This window comes from Orcinus orca, chromosome 5, assembly GCF_937001465.1.
Source record: "Orcinus orca chromosome 5, mOrcOrc1.1, whole genome shotgun sequence".
In the NCBI taxonomy this organism is placed as follows: Eukaryota; Metazoa; Chordata; class Mammalia; order Artiodactyla; family Delphinidae; genus Orcinus; species Orcinus orca.
Genome location: NC_064563.1, coordinates 44522941 through 44544587, shown reverse-complemented (window position 1 = coordinate 44544587; position 21647 = coordinate 44522941). Strand labels below are relative to the sequence as shown.

The following is a 21647-nucleotide window of genomic DNA, read 5'->3' as shown; positions in this document are numbered from 1 at the left end:
AGACGCCTGGAGGTATGTCTTAGGGGTTACGGTGGAGCCACAGGAACACGTCAACCCCATCATTCCCCCCTCATGCAAAATCCCCGAGGAGCCAATACACACAAGGAGCTGCAGATTAGGAACAAGAGTGTAACGCTGCTGGTGGCTGTAAGAGAGCTCTGCACCCCACTAAAGAGTTGTTGAAGGCCAGATTGGAGCCAGGACTACATCAGTGACCCAGCTCACCAGGATTCACAGCCTGGACCAGAAACCTCTTACTCTCTCAGGAAGCAGCTTGGAAGGAAATAAGGAGGAGCAGGCTTGGCTCGGAGAAAGTGGATAAAATACTGTTTTACTCAGGCATCTACTATTTATGGTTTGATATATTTCCTTCCACACACTTTTTATGCTTACACAAAAAAATTACTACTACTACATACATAGTGCTACAATTTGATTTTCCACTTAATAACATGAACAACTTTCTATGTTATGTATGGACTTACTGCATTCCTTTTAACATCTGTATAGTCCTTAGCTGTACCAAAATTTATTAAATATCTCCCGCTGATGGATATTTGTTTCCAACGTTTTATTATGAATATTGTTTCACATTCTAAGCGGTAGATACTATAGAGATAGATAATGTTTTAGTTGCTCCCTCCATGCCATGCCCCTCTCTCCTTGTACGTGTCTACTTGTGCACATGGGCAGGAATTTCTCTAGGATATGAGTAGAAGTGGACAGCAGGTAGATGGGAATGCCCATTACATTTTGATACCATTAACCTGAACAAGTATCTTTTTTAGGTCTATGCTTTTATTCATTTTATTGCTTAAAAACTTTTTTTCTCTTGAAAAGTTAAGATATACATATAGTAAAAACACCAAATGGCATAAAAAGAATATATGGCAAAAATGTATCCCCCATTCCTTATCTCCAGTGGCAAAGCTTCTTGTGTGCTCTTCGAAGCACGTGTATGTGTGTGTGTGTGTTTACACATGACATCATAATAGATCTATGTATATATGTGTATGTATATCTATGTGTGTATATCTTTATATATGTACACACATGTATAGATATAGTATGCCATTTGTGTGTGTGTATGTATTTCTGCAACTTGAGCTTTTCAGTTAACAATACACTTAGGGATTATTCCACATCCAGGCCTGCAGATCTCCCTTTATTCTATTTTATTTTATTTTACTATTTTGTTTTATTTTATGTCATTTCATTTTATTTTATTTTTTATTTTTTTTGGCCACACCATGCAGCTTGCAGGATCTTAGTTCCCTGAACAGGGATTGAACCTGTGCACTCGGCAGTGAGAGCAGAGAGGCCTAACAACTGGACTGCCAGGGAATTCCCTCCCTTATTTTTTTAAAATAGCAGGATATCATAATGATATCCTGTGGGAATAAACTATAATTTAACCAGTCTCTTATTGATGTACATTCATATTGTTTCCAGGCTATTGCAACTATAATAATTGTGTAATGAATATCTTTATTTCAGACGTGTGATTTCAAACAATAACCAAAAAAAACTTCTTGGCATTTTTGTTGCTGTTACATTCAATGAATAATTTAATTTAAAGAAAGTTGACATCATTATAATATTTAACTTTTAATCTAAACATTGAAAATGCCATTTTATTCTTTCAAGATTCCTCCAAGTCATAAACATCCTGTACATTTATTGTTATTTTTCTTGTAAAGTATTTTACTATTCTGAGCACTCTTGTAAATGGGAATTTTTTTCATTACATTTTCTGACTTGTTTTTATGTAGAAAAGTTACTGGTTATAGATTATTGCATTTTATAACCAGTTTTCCTGGATTATCTTATCATTTCCAGTAGTTTTCCATGTGGCTCGCTTTTAGCTATGTGATTATATCATCTATAAATAGTTATCACTGGGGCTCATCCTTTTCAATTATTTATATATTTTTTTCTCTTATCCAATTGGGTAGTACTTGAACAATATTATATGTGAAATACGTTACCAATGTTGTGTTTTCTTCACTTTAAAGGGAAACCTTGTATTTCACTATTAAGCAAGATGCTGCCTTGGAAAAAAATTAGAATGGATAATTCCTTAGTAGAGTCTGTCATACAGAGTGAAGTAAGTCAGAAAGAGAAAAACAAATACCGTATGCTAACACATATATATGGAATCTAAGAAAAAAAAAATGGTCATGAAGAACCTAGGGGCAGGACGGGAGTAAAGACGAAGACCTACTATAGAATGGACCTGAGGACATGGGGAGGGGGAAGGGTAAGCTGGGACAAAGTGAGAGAGTGGCATGGACATATATACACTACCAAACGTAAAACCGATAGCTAGTGGGAAGCAGCCGCATAGCTCGGTGCTTTGCGACCACCTAGAGGGGTGGGATAGGGAGGGTGGGAGGGAGATGCAAGAGGGAGGGAATATGGGGATATATGTATACATCTAGCTGATACACTTTGTTATAAAGCAGAAACTAACACACCATTGTAAAGCAATTATACTCCAATAAAGATGTTAAAAAAAAGTTATGTATGAAATTTCAATTTTACTAAGAATTTATCTGGAACAAGTTTATTAATTTTAGTGACTAAACTGACTGCCAGGGATAATTCTTCATCTAATTGTCCCTCAGCTATTCCTCCAGGTTTCCAGATGCTTTCAGAAGCCATCTCAAGCATAAGCAAGGTAGGCAGAGCCTCCTTTTGTTCTCTCGACCCAGCTGTCACTACTACAAGTGACCTTCACAAGATGCTTCTGAACTCAGCTGTCCTCTGCTGGTGACCATCTCAGCTCACCCCATGACAGCCTCACTGCGGGTAACAGGGAAGGGGAGCTCTTCTCCCTTCTGTCACTCCAACCAATGTGGGACAGATTCCCCCCTCTATCTCCAAGACACTTAACACCAGGGTAAAATACAAGAAGACATTACTGAAAGTTGGAAGTGAATGCAAGAGAAATAGAACAGCACATCCCGGACTGGCCTTAGGGTCCCCTTTGGGGCTGGGTACCTGCCTCCAGATGCCAAGAGAACCTCTACTTCCTGGAGTTTGGACAATATGACTACCCACCCACCCCCATAAAAGAGGAGAAAGATAATCTCTGACCCAAGTGTAAGGCCCACTTCCAGAGCCCTTATTCTCTGTGCAGTATTGATAACTTCTAGAACGACAGTGAAAAGAAAGATTCATTCCCTTCTAGGAAGTGTTCATGCACCCATCCACAGGCATATGGTCTGTCCCTAAGGCCCTAGCAAGACAATCACAGCATAACCTGAAATCATGTAGATTACATACTTAAAGTGTGCTCTTGGGAGCTCATACCAGGTGGAGGCCTCTTTAAATTACTCTTAGATTATAGATTGCCTTCCTTTTAAAGACTCGGTTTTTTATTTGGTGATGCTATGGGTGTGACCTAAGCTGAGAGGGCAGAACCAGGAATCATCTGGACACCCATATTTAGGAAGGACTGACTAACACATGATATAGGGTACAGGAAATATACTGAACAAAGGCTTAATAATTGGTTGACTATCATAAAGTCTTTGCTAGCAATCCTTCTTTTCATATAAAGTTATAGGCATGGAACCAATATTCTCTGTGTATACTTCACACTTTGCCCTGTCCCCCAGCCCCACACTAGCCCAGGGAATTGAAGCCCAATATCATTAGTTCCTCTAGGAAACTTGATCCTTTCCATAAGATCCTTCAATTCTTTGTGTCTTATTGCTTTGTTTGTTCTCTTTTTTAATGAATACATAAATGAATATTATTTGTATTTGGGTTTTCAATTTCTGCCCCTTATGAGTCCATGCTCCTTCTCAGGCTTGGGAATTTACTCATTCTTTGACAAAATGTGCTGAAAGTCTACGACATGCTGGGCTGTGTTCAGAACCCTGGGGCTATAGCTGTGGACAAAATGGGCAAAGTCTCAATAATCATGGAGCTTACATTCTCATGGGGAGAGAGACCAATAAAGAAATAAAGGAGAAAATGTCAGGTAGTGATAAACTCCATAGTGAAAATAAAATAAGATATGTGAAGGGGATGACTGTGTGTTGGTCAGAAAAGGACTTTCTGAATTCTTGACTTTTTTTTTTTTTTTTTTGCCCGCGTGTTGTGGCCTCTCCCGTTGCGGAGCACAGGCTCCGGACGCGCAGGCCCAGCGGCCATGGCTCACGGGCCCAGCCACTCCGCTGCATGTGGGATCTTCCCGGACTGGGGCACGAACCCGTGTCCCCTGCATCGGCAGGCGGACTCTCAACCACTGCGCCACCAGGGAAGCCCTCAATCAATATTTTAGAATCAGGTATTTATTTATTTTTTGAAACCTGACAAAAGTTTCTATTTTATGACTTTTAACTTCATTGGTTCAGAGAGTAGAATTTATCTTTTTAATCTCCAAATGAGATGGCATTCTCAATTGCCTTTTAATATAAGCTTCCTCTCCTATGTTTCCAGTATGTTGTCAGTTGTCACTTACACTAGTTAAAGAGCAAATGCAAAAAAGAAAGTGATCTCAAAATTCCGGTCAAGAAACATCTGCTAAATAGTTGGCATTATTCTTAGACTATCTTCTCTTCAAGCAATTTTGGAAACTTCCTATTTGTACTTCTGTAAGGGTTGCACCTGGGGAATGGCACGGAGGCTTTTATGAGTTCTATTACAGGCTTCTCGCCAGAGCTGAGAGAGAAGAGTCTGTAGGGAGCTCTATTTTATGGTATAGTGAGGTTAGCCATTTACTGTTTCCATAAGCTATTTCACTTGCAATAAAGGTCAATGGGCCTTTTTAGGAAGGAGAGCTAGAACCCTGTCTAAAACTGCCATCTTCCACAGTCAAAAAGACAGGCTGCTTTAGATTCTTCTATAAAGTGGCGGGATGTTTATTTAGCTGGGAGAGTGGATGAATATGACCAGCTGATGAACAAGGCAGTAAGAATTCACCGACTCCTGGGCGGAAGACTTAAATCCTAAGGTAGCTTGACCTTGACCGCAAAGCTAAGCAGGGCGTGGCTGACTGTGGGTCTGGTTGTTACCCTGACATGTGAACTCTGCCAAGAAATATGTTTCTGTACCTGGCACTCTCTATCCCTGGACTTCCTGGGAAGTTGGTGTCATAAACTACTGTGGTTTGCAGCTCATGGCGTCTGCAAGTCTAGTGCAACAGAAGCAGTTCCATTACAGTGTATTTTTCTTTCTTAGTTTTTTAAGAAAGAAATCAAACTGGGTGGGTGTTTCCTTAAAGATAGGATAGGACACTGGGCTGCAATGCTTTTGTTCACTATCTCCTAATGGAATTTTGAAAAACTATGCACCCTCCTTCAGTTTTATGTTGTAATGTTAAAACATTTCATCAAAATCTTGAACAGTGGCAAAGGATATAATTTATGGTCTGTTGTCAGTATCGGCTTTTTAAAGTGATACTGTTACTTAACTCATCATAATAAATAAATAATAATAATAAATCCAATGGAATGGAATGGAATAAATACTACAGCAAATTGATACCTGCTATCATCCACTGGGTAAGAGTTGCAAATTTTACATCTTTTCGTTTTCCCCTTGTATTTTTGTTTCTATTCATTTACCAAATTTTATCCTAGTAAAATGTCTTTTTGTGATTAAGAGTATTTAACTATTTCCCATTTCATACTTCTCTATAAAAATAAGGTGAAATTAGAGCATTTTTTTTCTTACCTCTGGTCATAAGGTTCTAACTGCTAAAAAAATTTCACCTGGATTGAGTCATCATTACAATCATTATTGGGAATATCTGTGGCAGAAATAATGCTGTGTTCACCACATCCTTTTATCTTCTTGGAGGTACAGGAAGTTTATATTTCTCAGTGTCCCTTTGGGAGTCTGAACAGAAGTGATGTATTGTTTCCTGTCCTAGTTCACAGTGAGTTGAGCTCTAGTTCTCCTTCTCTCTCTCTCTCTCTCGCTGTTGGAAGCTGGAAACTCTGAGATGGCAAAGATGCAAGATGGAAGCAGAGTTATCTAAGGCCCCCTTGGAGGAGAGTCCCCCAAAAGAGCCTCCTTGTCCTCACCAGACTGTGATATAAAAATTAGCAATACACTTTTGTTGGGTAAGCCATTGACGTTTTAGGTTTATTAGTTACTGTAAGGTAGCTTAAACTATCCTGATCAATATATGCCGTAACTGATCAAAACAGCATGGATATATTACAACTTTTTTTTTTTAATCTATTTTTGGCTGTACTGGGTCTTCGTTGCTGCGCACGGGCTTTCTCCAGTTGCGGCGAGTGGGGGCCACTCTTCCTTGCGCTGCTCAGGCTTCTCATTGCGGTGGCTTCTCTTGTTGTGGAGCACGGGCTCTAGGCTCGTGGGCTTCAGTAGTTGTGGCACGTGGGCTCAGTAGTTGTGGCTCACGGGCTCTAGAGTGCAGGCTCAGTAGTTGTGGTGCACAGGCTTAGTTGCTCCGCGGCATGTGGGATCCTCCCAGACCGGGGCTCGAACCCGTGTCCCCTGCATTGGCAGGCGGACTCCTAACCACTAAGCCACCAGGGAAGCCCCTATATTACAACTTTTGATAGGCCATTCTTAAGAAAAATAATTTTTAATTTTTGAAAATGCATCTCAGTAAAAACACTGAGAAATTTTGTTCACATAGCTGGGAATAAAGGTAGTTATAGCAATGTCTCCCAATATGCGTGAACTAGTGCAAATCACCTTAATGAGATTTTCTAAATAGGAAAAGCACTATTGGAAAATTGAGGTAGGAAAGGAGCTCTCAGGCAGTCGATTTAAGGAACAAGTTATATGAAATGTGAGGATCTGGACTTAAAGATCTCTCTGTTTATATACCCCTTTGAAAGTCTCTGTGAGTATCCAGCAACACCTGTATTCCACATTTAAGACACAACTAGGGAAAAGAAAGGAGAGTCAGGAGGTGGAGCGTCCCCTGACCTGACCCTCTTTTGGCTGCTGACCCTCACCCAAATCCTTGATCCATCTTTTTCTGCCTTCCTTCTAATTCCCACTAGCTCACAATGAAAAGGATCCTGATCAAGATTAAAGTCTGTAACATATAAAGAGTTATTTTAAATCAATAAGAAAAATATGATTATTTCAGAAAAAACCAGGCAAATGATCACTAACGGCAATTCATGAAAGAAGAAATACAAATGGCTAATGCCCACAGAAAATATTAAAGCTCACTTGGAACTTATTTTAAGTTTAAATGTGCAACTTAAAACAGTGAGATACGATTTTGGAAATAAAATCGAAAAACGAATCTTTAGTGATGGTTGGAAAGAGAATAAACTGATTTAACATTTCTAGAGAGCAATTTGGCAATATTAAGTCAAAAAAATTTTTTTAAATATATAAAGTTGAGCTAGCATCCCACTTCTAAGCATTATTCTATGAAATAAGCATGAATCAGTTAAAAAAGAAAGATTCAGCCTTGAGCTTTGCCACAGTTTTTTTAGTCTAGCTTCTTTTGGTTGCAAGTATTAGGTTGCAAGGCATGCAAGGCTTTCAAATGAAAGCATTTGAAATGTCTATTCTCTTCTGCGTTTTCTGCTTCTCTTAGTTAAAATTCTTGATTGATTTGGACTGATTGCTGAGTGCCAATAGATTGACTGACTTCATCCAATCAACTATTGTTGGTCTGGGAAGAGAACTGTCATAGGATGTACAGGGTTACTTCTTCCAGGGGCTGTTTGTGGGGTGAGGGTTAGGTGCGCCATGCTCCATAAGAGACAGGAAATTAAATCAGCATAGCATATCTAGAATGGTGAAGGATAGGAATCCCTTAAAAGCCCAACCCAGGATATGATGTAAACTGTGACACCATGCAGCGAGATAATCATTAAAAATGTTCTTATAGAAGACTCTTTAATGACATGGAAATATATTTGTGATATATTTCTATTTCTAGAGGAAAAGAACACGTAAAGAGAATAAACAGTATATCTTAATTTTTTTTTTTTTTGCGGTATGCGGACCTCTCACTGTTGTGGCCTCTCCCATTGCGAGCACAGGCTCCGGACATGCAGGCTCAGCAGCCATGGCTCACGGGCCCAGCCGCTCCGCGGCATGTGGGATCTTCCCGGACCGGGGCACGAACCCGTGTCCCCTGCACCGGCAGGCGGACTCTTAACCACTGCGCCACCAGGGAAGCCCCAGTATATCTTAATTTTTAAATATTTACATTTATAAAGAAAGAAAGTGCTATGGACTAAATTCATGTTAAGGGGACTGAATGTTTGTGTACCTATCTCCACCCTTCCCCCCATTTTTATGTTGAAACCCTAACCCTGGATGTGATGGTATTTGAAAGTGGGATCTTTGTGAAATATGTGAAAGTGCTTGAAAAAAATGATATGCATACAAACGTGCATTGCATGTACACACAGGTCTCTCTCTATACATACACACAGAATATATATCTTATAAATGCTTAAGTGTATATGTCACACAGTTGTGGATATAATACTCAGAAGCTTAATTTGACCTTGGCTAAATGCAAATAAAATGATAGATCACTATGGATTTGATGAGATGCCCTGAGAAGGAAATGTCTTGTTGACCCGAGTACTTTGAGAAGTGCTGATTATTACTCTTTTCCATAAGACAAGAAAGAGAAGGTTAGAGAATATTTACTTTCTGGTGAAAACAGGAGCACAATAAACGAGGAACATTGTTGAAAGACAACAGAGGGGAACAAAGGTCTAATTTGAATTTAAATATTTGCCTACGGTGTTTTAGAACATAATATATTATACTCCTGTCTTTTCATGTTTACTGAGAAGAGGACGACACTAAGATTTTCAAATATTAGCAATAAATATGACCATTAACCACAAAGTCCGAGATTTCCACAAAGCTTGTAAAACATGTCTGATACAGGAAATGGTATTTGTTCACTTAGCTATAAAATATGTTATAGGAAATTATATTTGTTCCCAGACTGAATATGAACTCTGCTTTTAGCAGTAAGCCCATTCCTTAGTCAATAGACTCACGAGCCTAATTAAACCCCCAAATATGTGTTGGATAGATTCTCACATGAGTCCAAACGCTTCAAACACTTGATTCTAGCTTTCTCTTGGTAGACCACTTGAAACAAAGGGTGCTTCTAGAAGAGTCAACTTCAAACATGGTGAAGTCTGATTTATTTCACAATGCTACCTGAAGTTACATCTGGGGAGTGACAGCGGGAAGTGAGCAAAGAAAAACTAACTTCTACTGTATGAACTTATGTGTTGGTAGAATATTGTTTTTTCAAGCATTTACTACATTTGTAATAAATACATTTTAAGTGCTTTGAATATAGCCCAGCACCATACAAACTGTTATTCATATATCGGCTGATGGGGAGGGGGCAGGGCTTAATCTTCTCTTCTTCCATGTGCTGAAGCGGACCAAACACTACCCGCTGGTTACTTGCCATGAAGCTGAATCTGTTAACAGATGTATTTGATCAACTCCCACATTACTGGTCTGCCTGTTAATTTTTATTAAAAACTGATTTAATTACCAGCATTTAAAAGCTCAGGTGATTTTTGCATAAAAATACATTGTGGTGGATAAGATAGATTGCTGCTCCGCATGCATTCCACACACCCCTCCCTACCCCCAGAGACTGGGCAGCTAAAAATGACATTTCTAAACTGGGCATCTGGAAGTGACCTTTAGCTTAGACCAATCAGATGCACTCAGGGGAGATGTAAAAGGCGGAGGTCCCAGTGGCCCCTGGTGGCAGGCCCGTCAAGGATGCTTTGGGTTTTTCTGTAGCAGCATCCCTGACAGCAGCTTTGTGGGGACCAACGGGTGAGATCAGTAGCATCTTTTAGCTGTTGGTCGCTATTTTTGTTGCCAGCATGGACTTAAAAGGTGAGGTATGGCTCTGGAGCCAGCAGTGACAGCATCAGTAGCTACCTAATCTCCAGCCTGTTCCTAGAGCTAACAGTTCAGGGGAAACTGAACTGTTTCCCATCTTCCTGACTGAGGCAGAGTTGGCAGCCTCCTTGGGGGATGGGTTCTTCATTGTTCTTCTGGTGGTCAGCCCTGGAGGCCCAGCCTTAACACACTCTAAGCACCTAATTCCCTGTTTGAAGCCCTTTGCCCTTCGTGCTTACAATAGCTAGAGTGGTTTCTGTTTTCTGTAACAGAACTCTGACGAATATACAGGAAAAAGAGGAGCTCTGATAACATCCAGCCCTGATTTTGGTTATGGTAACAGTAGACTGGCAATGAGCAGTGGCCTGTAGGTTGCCTAGATCTCACCACATCTTAGTGAACTCCCCAACTGGAGGCCATTTTCACTGTATTTGTAGTACGTGTGTGTGTGTGTTTAAGAGATGTCTCACTTTTCTTAGTTATTTTACCTTCCTGGACCCTATAGGAATTTTAGTTTGCCACTTCACTAATCCTTAGCTACAGATTGGCTGAAAACGATTTTTTTTATTTCTTAAAGGATATAACTCTTCCATTTCGAATATACTCCAAAATGCCCCCCAAATCAAAGCCAGAATGCTGTACATCTAAACTGCATCATTTAGGCCCCTGAGAGAACTGTTTTTATTGAACTATGAAACTAGTTGTTCTATTAACCCTAAGGGTGTTGAATAAACTGTAATGTCACCTCTGTGACAACACAGCAAAGAGGTTTCCTTCAAGTCAAATTTTACCTTAAAAGCATGTAATAGATCAGGTTTTGCTTTCTGCACTGGCTGTCAGAAAGGCAGGGCCAAAGGCCACCTGAGTCGTTGACTTCTCATAGCGTACGTGACATCATACTTGTATGTTGTGTATTAACCCCACCCCTGACCGTGTCTCATTGTTACTCATTGGTTTTCTTTTCACCCACATTTCTTCACATATTAAGAAAAATCCTATTGTATTATGTTTGAAACCCATTTTAAATCCTTGTTGTAATATGATGGAGAATAAATATTTAAATAAAGTGCGTTCACTTTTCCTACTCTGTTCGTTGTGTTATGTCTACTAGACCCCTGTTCCTCAGTCCTCTCTGCTTTTGTGTGCTCAAGCATGTATTTCTGCCTATGTCTTAACAGACCTAGGCTATTCATGGGTGTGCTTGGGATTTTGCAATCTAGCGAATATTCTAAAGATGTGATCAAGCTGAAGAATGAGGCACCTTTTAGCAAAAAGCAATTTGTTCTGTGACTATTACTGAGTAAAAATCCCAGGAGCTACAGATTTCTGTGTAAACCAAATGCAATACTCAGTCTTTTGGGGAAGCAAATAATTACACTTCCTTTGATGATGTAAGGCCAGAAAACATCTAGCATCTGATCTTAAGCTAACCTGCTTTTTCTTTTTTTAATTGAACATTTTATTTTGAGATAATTCACATGCTGTTTTAAGAATAATATTAGTGATCCTGTGTACCTTTTACCTGGTTTCCCCCAATGGTAGTGTCGTACAAAACTATAGTACAATATCACATCTAGGATATTGGCATCAATACAGTCAAGATACAGAACATTTCCATCACCACAAGAATCCCTCGTGCTGCCCTTTTATAGACAGCCCCTTCCCTCCCAACCCCACCCATAAAAACTACTAATCGTTTCTTCATTTCTATGCTTTTTTCTTTTCAAAACTAGCTAATCTCTTTTGATGGCATAAATGTTCATCACAGATGACTACACTACACTTACCATCACCCTTCCCCTGCTTCCATCCACTATCTGCCCTCTTCTAACCTACTCTGTGCCGGAGAAGCCCAGCCCTTGAGGATTACATTACCAGGCTCCCTTGTTCTTTGGTTTCCAGTTGGGGTCACTGGAGGCACTGGCAGAAGATGGAGGGAATGGGAGAAAAGAGGTGTAAGAATAATCATGCTTTTGTGCACAACCCCTCCCTCATGAGGCATGGGGAGAAGAAGAGGAAGAAGCACCACTACCACCACCACGCCCAGATGAGGAAATGGACAGAGACCTTGGTCAGTTGAGGTGCCTGCCTTCAATGGTGAAGCTATCTCTGTCAATGAATTAATCACTAATAACCTTGACAGACTGAAGATTAGGGAGGGGGAAGGAATCCAATCACAACTGAGATTGAACTCTTTGATCTAGCCAAAAAATTTCTTGACCTGGGTAAAGAATAAGATTTAATTAGATTCAAAGAAAAAGGAAGAATTGTGAGATTTCTTTCATAACAAGTTTGTGGACCATGGTTCACACTCTCTCTACCTTTAATGGTTTGGTGCTCCCAGCCTCAACACTGGGATACTTAATGTCCCAGAATATACTGGTTTGCAGTTGAAAAGGCTTATGTTTTGCCTTCAATGAATAAATTGTCATTGTCACATCATGTCTATTTATGGATTATAGACAAATTTTAAAAAACACTACGTATTAGGCTTGGGTTAAGCATTTTATATTCATTATTTCATTTACCTTAGCCAACGACGCTGTGAGATAGATATTTTCCTAATTTGACAGGTAAGAACCCTTAGGTGCAGAAAGCCTAAATAACTTGTTCAAGGACACACAACTCATGAGTGAAAGATATGGAATTCAAGTCTATCTTTTAATAATTAGGCCATATTGTCTCTCAATGAGGCATATTGCTTTCCACCAGGAAATGGAAAGACAGGGCTGCTCTTTTCCAATGACCTTGGCTGCTCTGCCCTTCCCTCCTGTCCTGGATAACTCCTACACATCCTTGATCTCTAATCAAGAGTCATATTCTCCGGGAGCCATCCTCACCTTCTTGCCCTCATGAAAGCTTTCATAGCACCATGGATTTCTTATTTGTAACACTTGTCACCACTGAAATTTATATCTGTTTAATTATTTGATCAATGTCTGGCTTCTCTCCCCTAAACCGTAAGCTGCATGTCATTTTGCCCCATTACATCTCCAGCGTTTAGAACACAGTGCCTAACATATAGTGAGTGATCAATAAATGTTTATTGGTTGATTTAATAAGACTTTTTATCTTTACTTTACAGACTTATAGATTCTCAGAGTCAGAAGTCACCCCAGCTGCTAATTATTCCACTCACCCATCAGAAGTCCCATGGAATCACTCTAACCAACTGGTCAACCAACTGTTCTTGAAACAACTTTGGACCACTCTGACTGCTAGTGCCATTGTTCAGGGGAGCATACTAATGAACTCCAGTTTTCCTTACACACAAAAAGGCCTTCATCCAAGTCTTGTCTTCTTCGGGCTGCATGTGTCCAGTACCTGGGACAATCCTCGTACGATCATCTGTCCACATTCTCTGGAATGTGTGCTCGTCATGTTCAGTACTCAGGATAAAGATCCTAACTTTGTGTGTGTTCTGACCAGACTTATTAGACTCTAAAGTAAGATGCTAATCTTATCTATGATTGATATAGAGTTTGAAGAAATTTTCAACTTCTATTTAAAATTGTAATAAAGGTAATTATCTAATCACTGTCCAGTGGCCCCCAAGTACCTGCGCTGGGCCCCTCTCTTCCATGCCACTCTATTCTCCAGCATCACTGGAGGCCAAGGATTCTCATTCACCCTATTAAGGGACTGGTAGGAGGCTTACAGGTATCCTGGGCAATAAAAAATGGGGATTATTTACATGGGGCGGTATGGATGGAATTCAGAAAAGACTTGAGATACAAGTAAATGTTCTTAGGTTGGAAAATCCACAGGTGACATGAGGACACCTATTGATAGAAGGATTAGCAAAGTAGCTCTTTGGCCTATGCCTTGTGCAGTGTTCTTTCAAGTGGTGACTAGTAGTCTCAGATTCCCCCTGGTGCTGAACTCCAGCAGTGCTGGGGAATCTTCTGATGTTGCCTATCTTCACCTCCACCAAGCCTCTTCCCTGTGGTACTTCACAGGTACCCCAGGTCAGGTCCTTTTCTCTTCCATTCCCTGTCCCTAAGTGCTGTCATCATGGGGGCTGGTGGTTTGGCCCTTCATCTAATCTCTTTCCGTTTCCATGTCATGATCTCTGGGCTCTCTCAAGAAGTCCCTTTTATTCGCAAAATCCTGCTTCAGAGCTGCGAAGCGGAACATGTACCATTCTTCTCTTTTATTCTCAACCTAATCATCCTGCTCTCTTTGAGGCAATGTGGTCAAATAAAAGAAGGTTGGGAAAAGAAAGGCACAAAATTAATTTTTAAAGACATTATCCTGTTACAATTGTATTGCTGCTAAGCCCTAGCTGTACTTGTGCCATTGATCCTTTTAGCCTCAAGAACAGGATGCAAATTTTTTAAATGGTGTTGAAGAAAGATGATTTTCTGTAAAGGAAATTCTCATTTTAATTTCCAACAGAATTGCCTAATACAAAAAATAGCTTCTCATTAAAAAATGTTCATTCATTCAAGAAATATTTATTAAGCTACTGCTAGGTGGCAGGGAACTTGCTTTTCCACTTTCCTGATTTAAAAAGGAGGTGTCTGGAAATCATAGGAATCAATATACTGACTGGCAACAAACAGGGCAGTCTTTATTCTAATGAAATAACATTCTAGTGAGATTTTAGTATGGGTATATTCATTCATTCAGTTATTCATTCAGCATGTTTTATGAGCCCCAGGTCAACCTTTGGCACTAAGTATATAGGAAAGACATGTCACCCGTACCCACTGTACAGCAGACAGATAGGCAGATAAAACAATAATTACCTTACATTGTATTTAATGTTATTTGATGCAGACAAAGAAGGCCTTGGGAGAGGGCGTCATGGAGGACTTCCCAGAGGAGGTGAAGCTAGGCTTTACTTGTAGGGATGAGTGGGAGCTTAAGAAGTGAGAAACTTCTTTAGATACTTTAGAACATGAGAAAAACACAGGCAAGAGCCGCAAGAGTATGTTTGGAGAATGACAATTTGTTTGGATTTAGACCGAGTAGAATGGTTTTTGTCCAAATACAGGCCAACACACAAGAAAGAACTCAAGTTCTCTGAATTCCTGTGTTCTTTCTTTCTTAAGAATAAAACGCCTGGGCTTCCCTGGTGGCACAGTGGTTAAGTATCTGTCGGCCAATGCAGGGGACACAGGTTTGAGCCCTGGTCCGGGAAGATCCCACATGCCACGGAGCAGCAAAGCCCATGCGCCACAACTGCTTAGCCTGAGCTCCAGAGCCTGCGAGCCACAACTACTGAGGCCACGTGCCACAACTACTAGAGCCCGTGCGCCTACAGCCCGTGCTCCACAACAAAGAGAAGCCACCGCAATGAGAAGCCTGCGCACCGCAATGAAGAGTAGCCCCTGCTCGCTGCAACTAGAGAAAGCCCATGTGCAGCAACGAAGACCCAACTCAGCCAAAAAAAAAAAAAGGGGGTTTCCCTGGTGGCGCAGTGGTTGAGAGTCCGCTTGCCGATGCAGGGGACACGGGTTCGTGCCCTGGTCCGGGAAGATCCCACATGCTGCGGAGCGGCTGGGCCCGTGAGCCATGGCCGCTGAGCCTGCGCGTCCGGAGCCTGTGCTCCGCAACGGGAGAGGCCACAACAGTGAGAGGCCCGCATACCGCAAAAAAAAAAAAAAAAAAAAAAAAGGAATAAAACCCTGACTGTGTAAGTGGATGCCATTCAAAAGCATGCTGGAGAAGTGCATTATATTGGGGGACACTGGTGCCTCAGAAATGCTAGGAACACGAAAGCAGAGATGTGCCAGGGGTTGGCTCCAGTAGCAAGATTGCTCGAGAATCCAATTTTTGTAAAATATTGTGAAAGGTCCTGCTGTGGGACCTCTAGTTCAGTCCTGCAGTTCTTCTGTGACATAATTTACCCATATCTCTATGGTAGGTCAGCTCCAAATCTTGGGTGAAATCCATCCCAAGCTAATGGCAAATGTAACTTTACTGCCAAGCTTTGACGTGATTTTTCCTCTGCCATGTGTTCTTAGGTTAATCAGGGGGAAATGATTAGGGAAAGAGAACATTTATAGAAGAAGATTTTGAAAACCAACTTCCTTCAATGCAAATGGTTAGTGGAATAAGGTTTTTAGTCGTTCAGACTATAAGCACCCTGGAACTTTACTTGATACTGAAGCTCAAATTCTTAAATCATTTGATTCTTTATGAATGATCCTCCTTTCCCTCTCCAGTCCAGGCAGAAAGGTACTACACTGGCTTATAATCATTGGCTGAATTAAGATCAGAGGTATGAATTCAACTCAAGGTCCCAAACAAACGCCTCCTCCTTTACACCTCAGCACTCAGAGAATGGCAAACAGATGAAGAATAAATGCATGTAGTTTGTCAATTATACTGACAATTGTTTTTTTTTTGTTTTTGCGGTACTCGGGCCTCTCACTGTTGTGGCCTCTCCCGTTGCGGAGCACAGGCTCCGGACGCGCAGGCTCAGCGGCCATGGCTCACGGGCGCAGCCGCTCCGCGGCACGTGGGAATCTTCCCAGACCGGGGCACAAACCCGCGTCCCCTGCATCGGCAGGTGGACTCCCAACCACTGCGCCACCAGGAAAGCCCTATACTGACAATTGTTTAAGAAAGAACTGTCACTCTTATACTGATAAATGGAAATGCAAGAAAAATGGTATCATTGACTGGCTTTAACAAGCCTAATTAATAAGTCTACTTGTTTCAAGAGATTATCACAAACTCTTGTTATACTTTGGTTTAGAAAATAATCCTTTCATTGAACTGGAAACAACATTTTTAAACTTTTAAAATGTATAAACCATGTATAATTAAATTCATGTGGTTGAACTTCGGAAAATTAAGGGCAGGAATGCAATTGCACTTTCAAACGCTGTACTCATTTTCCGAAAATTTTAATCAGAAACTAACATCAGTTTCTAAATTCACCTGCTAGGAGGAAGCTGGGCAACTTATTTTCAGAGTGCATTTTTTTTCTTTGTAGAATTCAGCTTAGCTTCTTGCTCTTAATGACTGGCTCTCTCAGATATAGAGAGCTCTGCCCCACACGTTTCAAATTAGGTTATGACTACATGGGCCATTACTTTACAGATGTTCTCTGCTTAACAGCAATTATGTTTTTCCTTACCCATGTACGACACTTATAGGTTATTTGCTGAAAAGATCTCAAAAACATTATAAACATGTATGTTGCCATTTTGAACAAAATCAGTTCAGGAACTACTCTTTTATAGAGTAATCTGGTCCAGTTCACTGTAGATAGTTTTATATATTTAGAACCTTTATCTTTTAGTCAGAGAAACCTCCAGATCATTCCTGGCTGCTGAGGGTCTCCTGCAGCATTACTAACGATGCTGGGGTTTGTATTTTTAAAAATAATTTAATTTAGAATCTTATCTTTAGATTACAAAGAAGTATCAAAGCACAGATTATAAGTGCTGTGCGAGTGATCACTGATACTCAGCAAACCACCTTGTTTGTGATTATTTGGTAAAGATCAAGGTCACAGGCTTCCTTCCTCCGGCAGCCAGACAGGTAACCCAAGTATGTGAAGCAGGCTGGCCTGAGGGAGTATGTGTCCCTTCTAAAGGGAGCAGGGCTTCTTAATTCTGGTTAACAGCAGCCATACAGGAAAGTTAGTCCAAAGTGCCATTCTTTCACATTTGTTGACTCTTCCCGACAACCCCAAAACTCATATTTCTATTTGAAATTTCTGGATTAAAACCAAAAATGCCACGTGGGTCAAATGTCTTCAGTTTACCTGTTTTCAACCTCTGATATAAACCTAGATAGGCAGCGACGCGGCTGGGCAAGATGGCGGACAAAGAGAAGAAAAAGAAGGAGAGCATCTTGGACCTGTCCAAATACACTGACAAGACGATCCTAGTGAAGTTCTAAGGAGGCCAAGAAGCCAGTGGAATCCTGAGAGGGTTTGACCCGCTGCTCAGCCTCGTGCTGGACGGCACCATTGAGTACATGAGAGACCATGACGACCAATACGAGCTCACAGAGGACACCCGGCAGCTGGGCCTGGTGGTGTGCAGGGGCACCTCTGTGGTGCTCATCTGCCCGCAGGACGGTATGAAAGCCATCCCCAACCCTTCATCCAGCAGCAAGATGCCTAGCGGCCGGGGCCGCCCCTCCCCCAGGACTCAGGCCACCCGTAGGAACGGAACTTTCCTTTTTGTATAGCTTATGTTTTTGTAAAATGAATGTATTAATTCATTGCTTTGCTTGTTTACTAAACAGACTAGGATTCCCTTCACCATGGACCATGTCTTAACCACTTTTTGTTTCCCCAAAGCCTAGAACAGTGCCTGGCACATAGCAGAGCACAAATATTTGCTAATAAACTGAACTGATCTCTAGATAAATGAGGGCCAGAGAAGGGTATGTTGTTTTTAGAGCTGGATAAAGCTATTAAATCTTGTGGACACTTTGGAAAGTTAAACGTTCACAACTATTATAAACTGTCCGTTCCAGGCAGAACATTCCTTTTAGCGATCTGCAGACTTCAAAGCTCATTTTTATGGATGTGTTCTGTCAGGAGAAGATTAGGTTTGGCTTTATGTACTTTCATGGAGAAAAGATGCACAGAGGGTCTTAATTTATGTAAGAAAGTAAAAAGAACAGGCATTAAGTGAAATCCTATTATTATTTAGATTATTATAGTTTCTCGGGTTATCAGAAATATTATGACTGAATTAACAAATTACTTTGGTTTAGTTAGAATTTACTCACAAAGTGAGAACTGAGGAAAGCTTTCACTTTGCCTGTGGAGCATGTGATAAAATGCAAAAGAAATCAGGGGATTTCTTCAGCTCCTCTAGTGCCTCTGAAAACTGGTGATGAACCAAGGGTTCAAGAACACTGACCAGTGGCACTACAATGACCCCCTGAGGATTTCAGTTTAGCTAGGAAATGATTTTTTATAATTCCCTTTTCATTGCTACAAGTAGGTAAGCCCTCTTAAGCTCATGCATTATTTCAAGTCAACACTGATTTATTTCCCAGTTACAACTTTTAGGAAATTTTTCAGGATTCTGCAATGCCCCGACCTTTAGCCTAAGGCACCACCAGATGTGAGTTTGGATTGGAGTGGGTACTGTTATTGTCATCAGCCACATTGTACAGATGAGTACACTGAAGCTTAGACATGAGAAGCCTGGACTTCAGTCTAGATCAGTCTTTATCCAAAGAACATGCCAGTAACCACTACACCCTTCTGCATTCTGAATCTTGCACTGCTGGAAGCCTTCCCATCTCGTTGTCACTTCTCCTGTGCTACCTTATGTAAATAGTTCACATAACAAAATAAAACAGGAGGCAAAAAAGATCAATCAGGATTAAGAGGGCTGCTATATAACCTTTAAAACACAAGAAAAATTACAAGAAAAATGAACAAATCCACAGTTGTAGTCAGGGATTTAAAAATATATGTTAAAGAATGACAGAGCATATTGAAAATATATAGACTCCTGCATATGAAAAATATGCTTTCTTTTCAAATATTTACCATGTATTAGGTTATATAGGAAAATGAAAGTTTAAGTACAGATTCTTATTGAATCAAGATTATACAAACCATTTTCTCTGATGACAGTGCAACTAAATATCAAATTATCTGTTAAAAATTCCCAGTTATTTGAAAATTAAAAATCAGACCTAACTAACTCATGGTTCAAAAAGGACACAGTGTTGATAGTGGGGGATTTTGTTATGTGTGTGTAGTCAGGGGATATGTGGAGACGCTGTACTCTCTTCTCAATTTTGCTGTGAACCTAAAAGTGCTCTAAGAAATAGAGTTTATTAATATTTTCGAAGGATATACACATGTATTCTTACAATGAAAATGACAAAAACTTTAGAGTTGAATGACAATGAAATTCTAACTAAAACAGAAAAGGGAAAAAATGCATAATTTCCTCTCTAGAGAGCCATGACCACTCTAGAAAGCCTGGTGTATATTCTAGGAGGATATAGCAAGTGTTTACTCTGCCAAGCTTTGTGCTTCACATTATTATATTTAATTCTCAGAGCATCTCTATGAGATAGGAACTATAGCTTATTTTAAGATGAGGAAATAGAGTCTCAGAGAGGTTGATTTGCTCAAGGTCTAACAGTGGGAACTAGCCTTACATTAAAATCTAGGTTTTCTGATTACCATACCATGCATATGGTCCATACTGCCTGTACCCTGCTTTTTTTCCTCCCTCTTACTTTACTTTTCTGTCTCAATACTGCATCCTTTTCAGTGGAAGCATTGTATTTCCACCATTACAAACAACAGAGCAGTGGAAACCCATATACACACACGTACTCTATTGTCCAATTACTTCCTTGAAATGACTACAAGTGGTATTCTTACACCAATTACTTATTTCTAAATTAAGATCTAAGTATCTTTTATTCCATTTAGCTCCCCTTATTTCATGCCATTAGTCTGTTGGAGAAACTGGGACATTTGTGGTTGGAGAAACTGGATTTTATAAAATATAAAACTTGGCTGACTACTTCCTTGTGGTATCATTTAACTTGTTTCTCTATCCCCTCCATTTGCTATAAACTGATAACTAATATAGAGGTTTGGTTAGATTCAGATTAATTTTTTTAAAAAGGAAGAATATTTTATAAGAACCAATTGCATTTTTCTGATGAAAGCAATCTACTTACTTTTGATGTTCTAAATCACCTTTTGTTAAGATTAAAGTCTTTCTAAACAGTGGGCGTGGTTGCCTCTGAGGGCTTCACGAAGTGAACCAAGATGGCCTGGCATTACAGAACACCAGTCCCAATGACGCCTGTTGTATTTCCTAGTCGTAAGTCTCAGGCACATGAGATCTCTGCCCAGTGCATCTTCTCCACCTCTCCTTTCCTTCTTTGACCAATTCAGAAAGCTTCTCTAATGTGCTTCTCTTGAGCACAAACTACTTGCCATCTGTTTCCTGGGGTCCATTTCCATTGTCTTATGGATACTTTCACTCTATTTCCTTATGCCACCACTAGTACTATTTAAAGGAGAATTTCCACATGATCCTGCTGTATCTGGCCTTAATGATGAACACTTGGAGGGAATTCTGCTAAGATTCTACAGGTCACCCATGTCAACTGTTCATTTTCCCATGTCTATTCTTGCCTCTCCTCTTGGACGTGACATTATCATGTAGCCTTACAACCACAGCGTGAACAATCCTCCAGCACAATTTTAGTTTTCTCTCCCTTGCTTACCTCTCAAGTCTGTATTTTGGGATAAGCACCCACGATGGCTCCGTTTAACTCTCTTCCCCAAGTGCTACCTGGTTTTACTGGGTTCACGCCAACCTTCAGAATGTGACCCAGCCAGAAATCCAGATCTAACGTAGTGGTTAAGAGCAGAGGCTCTGGACGCAGGCAGACCTGGGGTTGTAATTGAGCTGTACCACTTTCTAGCTGCCAAGTTGTCAATACATACAAGCGTAAGTTTCATCTTCTATAAAAAGCAGGTATTAATACTTACTATATGGGATTGCTGTGAAGATTAAATGAGGTAGAGCAAATGCCTAGGCCAATGCCTGGCCCATGTAAACACCCAAAGAATGGAAGCACTATGGTTAGTGTTATCACATCCCCATGATCATCCTATGTCTCTAGCCCTTTAGTTTCCACCAGCCATGGAGACATAGTCAGTATATCATAAAATGGTATTTAATAGAGAACAGATATAATAAAATGATGAAGCAAAGTCAAATTTAATAAAGTCTATATAGTTTAAAATAGTAAAATGTTCCTGAGGGTATAATAAAATTATAGAGCTAGTAGGGGGTCTTAGAAGCAACCAAATC

At 40.3% G+C, this 21647-nt stretch overlaps 1 protein-coding gene and 1 pseudogene across 2 annotated transcripts in view; one reads left to right on the top strand and one right to left on the bottom strand.

Annotated features, from left to right (window-relative positions):
* Nucleotides 1–21647, bottom strand: part of SCHIP1 (schwannomin interacting protein 1) — a 575059-nt gene that overhangs the window by 158043 nt on the left and 395369 nt on the right. The window lies entirely within an intron of this gene.
* On the top strand, nt 17638–17951 carry LOC101278599 (U6 snRNA-associated Sm-like protein LSm7; annotated as a pseudogene).